The sequence below is a fragment of the Mus pahari genome, chromosome 15 (assembly GCF_900095145.1).
Source record: "Mus pahari chromosome 15, PAHARI_EIJ_v1.1, whole genome shotgun sequence".
In the NCBI taxonomy this organism is placed as follows: domain Eukaryota; kingdom Metazoa; phylum Chordata; class Mammalia; order Rodentia; family Muridae; genus Mus; species Mus pahari.
The window spans coordinates 57,928,184-57,932,007 of NC_034604.1; the positions used below are offsets into that span (position 1 = coordinate 57,928,184).

General features: G+C 40.9%; 1 pseudogene; it reads right to left on the reverse strand.

The window, feature by feature from the left end:
- LOC110332964 overlaps nucleotides 1-599 on the reverse strand; it is a 32,698-nt pseudogene extending 32,099 nt beyond the window's left edge.
- Nucleotides 600-3,824: the final 3,225 nt, after the last annotated feature.

Genomic DNA, 3,824 nt, shown 5'->3' on the forward strand with positions numbered 1-3,824 from the left:
CTTCTTTCTTTCTTTCTTTCTTTCTTTCTTTCTTTCTTTCTTTCTTTCTTTCTTTCTTTCTTTCTTTCTTCCTTCCTTCCTTCCTTCCTTCCTTTCTTTTTTCTTTCTTTCCTTCTATCTTCCTTTCTTCTTTTCTTTCTTTCTTTCTTTCCTTTCTTTCTTTCTTTCTTTCTTTCTTTCCTTTCTTTCATTCTCTTTCCAGTTTTCCTTATTTTATTAAACCATACTAATACTCTTTCAAGGACAAACATATAGCCAAGGATGCAACAGTGAGAGAACCTTATTTTTATGAAAGAGAAGTCACAAGATGCTCTCTTCGGTGACACTTCATTCTGGGAAGCCAGGAAATATTCAGCCCCTAAAGCTGCCACAAACGCAGCAAACCCCCCTTTTGAATCCTTTTAATATTACACTCATGAAGATGACATCACATTGCCCGTGTATCTCCAAGCCTCACTGCGAGCCCATGGACCCCTCAGCCTTCCTGCAGCCAGCTTCTTCGGCATTACTTCTAATGGTGTCCCTTCAATTGTCCACCATCTGTAATCTAGAAGTTCCACTTTACCATGATCATGTCTGTGTCCATGTCCAGCAGCCATGTCTGACAGCAGTCTGACCTCCCAGGACACTCAGTATCGATGGTTTCATTTTCTACACCAGCACTATAGCCATCCTTTGTAGAGAAGACTTACTGAACACACATAATCTAAACCCATGCCTTCCTATGCCTAGATTGGAATATTTGTCTACAGTATGTATCACGGTGTGTGACTGACAAGCTTTATTGTGTTCTAGTGGGATGACAGAAAGGAGAAAGCCCTTTTCTCCAAGAACCTCAGAGATTTTAAATTACCCAGCACATTCCCTCTGGGGAAGCTCTGTGCCTCCTGAGCTGAGTGTTGAGTCCTGCAGGAATCCCTCTCAGAGCTGAAGGACAGCTAATGATGTCTTCAGTCTTGTGCTGACTTTGACCTGGAAGGAAAGAGTTTGAACTTTTAGGCCTATCAAAAATGAGAAGCTTGTCTGTGTCCTCGTCATAATGAGGCAGAAGTCCTGTCCAAGCAAATCTCCATGAGTCATATGTATGGAGGTATGGATAGCTGCTTATGGTCATACGGAAACCCCTCCAAAGTCTCTACCTGTGGTGAGCACTTGAGGAAAGCCCTCTTGTCTTCCCCAAAGGAGAGATGCCCCCAAACTTGCCAGTTTTTATAAGTCTGGCCCAGCACTCAAAAACCCCTTTGTCCTTAGTTTGAATGACTCTGTTCCTCTGTTACCTCCATTATGGCCATGACCCATTTTCACCCACCCTGGTGATTTCGATGATGATTTACATTTCTTTTTTAACCCTAGCTCTTAATGGCCAAATTGCTACTGTCCCCTGCCACCATCTCAGTGAGGCCCATCCAGAAAGTTTGAAGCACAGAATCTTAGTTTCTGTGGCACCTGGCAGACAATACCTCCTCAAAGCACCTCCCTCCCCAAGGCCACATCCATTTCTTAGATCTTTGTTTAAAGATTTTAGATGTATTAAAGGGAAGGGTGACTGGATAAAGTGACATCACTCATGTCCTTTGGGCTATTGCCTCCTCTGCTTTGTTGCCCTTTCTGCCCTAGAGCTTCATGCTCTGCTCAGTCATTGTGACTGTCTGTCACCATCACACTAATTGAAACAGAATTCCTTAAGGTCATATCTCAAGTGCTTTATCTAACCAAGCTGCCCACATTTTTTTTCTACATCATTTGACACATTTGACAACTCCCTCCCACACTCATGTCACCCAACAACCCCCATACCTACTCCCGCGCTTCTTTGAAATTCTCTCTTCCTGATTTCTGTAGATTTCTCTGAAATTCTTCTACTACCTCTGTCTTATTCAGCCTAAGCTCTTCACACCTCTCCTCTTATACATCCTCTGAAACATATGTAGAACCACACCGTGGTCCTCCCTTCAGATCCAATCTTCTGTTCCTTGAATACCATTATCACCTTTCATTCCCCTAGACTGGGATCTGGGGATCTCTGAGCCCTTCCTCTTCTCAACCCCCAGATCCAACCCATCTCCAGATGCCACTGTTCCATTCTCCAAAATATCCCCCAGACTTCCCCAATCACCAGTCCATCCTTTCATTTCTAGCCCTTCTGCCCATCAAGAAGAATGAACTTCCTAAGCATACTCACTGAGCCTCAACAACAGAGACTCTCACTTCCCATGTGGAACTAAAGTTTCTGCTCTATTCTTTGAAACCCTAAACATCCCGGTCCCATCAGCTACATTTTCTCCCAAATTAGAGTATGAACTCTGCTGCAGTCAGATTCTCCTTGTTGGGTTTCTACCACAACGGTTTTACTAGCCCTGATGATCCGTAGACTGGAATTGATTCTCTCCTCCTTGAAAGCTCCATTCCAGCTTTCCACATTCATTCCAGGCTCCTCATCAAGTGTTCTTTCTTTCTTTCTTTCTTTCCTTCTTTTTCTTTCTTTCTTTCTTTCTTTCTTTCTTTCTTTCTTTCTTTCTTTCTTTCTTTCTTTCTTTCTTCTTTTTCTCTCTCTCTTTCTTTCTTTTATTGTGGTAATTAATGACATTTGGCCACTGCTATTTTAGATCTAATTCTTCTTGATTTCACTTCCTATTAAAACATAGTGCTAATTATTTTCTGATGGGTATAACTATATCTGCGATATAAACGACAATATCACCAAACTAGAGATTATAAATGCTGGAGAAGGTATTTGAAGATTGATTTTAATAGTCTGTATCAGTGGTGAACTTGGTGGTAGAAAAGGAGATTTAAGTATGACAATGCTTCTGCTTTGGTTTTAATTTTGTTTTGTTTGATTGTTTTACATTGATTTCTCCTTGAGACATTATCATACTATGTGGCCCAGGCTATACTCAAACTCTTGCCTTAACCTCCTGATTATCACAACTGTAAGTGTGGGCCAAAGTACCTGGTTCATTTTCCATCCTTTAATATAAATGATTAATGTGGTGTCCTAACCTAAAGAAACAGAACTGATAGAATCAACATATATTTATTTACATATTAAAAGTGAATGTACTAGAGTGGCTTAAAGGCTGTGTTTCAGTAATGGCTGTCTCCTGGTCCATGAGACTGCATGTCTTCGCAGTCCCAATCTGGTGTTAGCATCCAAGAGGATTCCTAGAGAGTGGCTGGTCTTCCGTCTACGTTGGCATCCGTAAGAAGTAAGTTCTAATTCCAAGGAGAGCCTCAGCAGCAGAGTAGATGAACTTAGTAGTGATAATGAGGTCAGTGGGCAAAAATCAAAACTTTTCTTTTTTCATGGAAGCCTTTTATACAGGCTTCCATCAAGACTTACGATCCAGGTTTAGGGTGGGTCTTCCTGCCTCAAATGATCTGATCAAAAACAATTCCTCACAAACATGCCCAGATATTTGGGTTGATTCCAATCAGTTAAGCTGAAAACCAAGATTAGCCATCACATAAAGGGTTTGTTTTTCCTATTAAAGCTCTGTAGACAATAGAGGTGCATCATTTCTTCCAATCCAAATGGAAATTCTAGAACCTTCTATATTCTTGAAGATAAAAATGGATATGATATAGGATAGATTCACTAACCACCATGTGACACAGCTGGAAATCTGCAATGAAAAGACAATAAATCTACACCTGAAACCTTTCAAATAGATTTTCAATCAGCTCTTGATCAGGCTTGTGAAGAAAAACAAATTACAAACCGTGTATTACTCAACCAAAGCAGTCATGGGATGGAACCAAGGTGATCCTCAGAAGTCAATGGACAACTACACAAAAGTCTATGAGAGTGCACACATGCACAC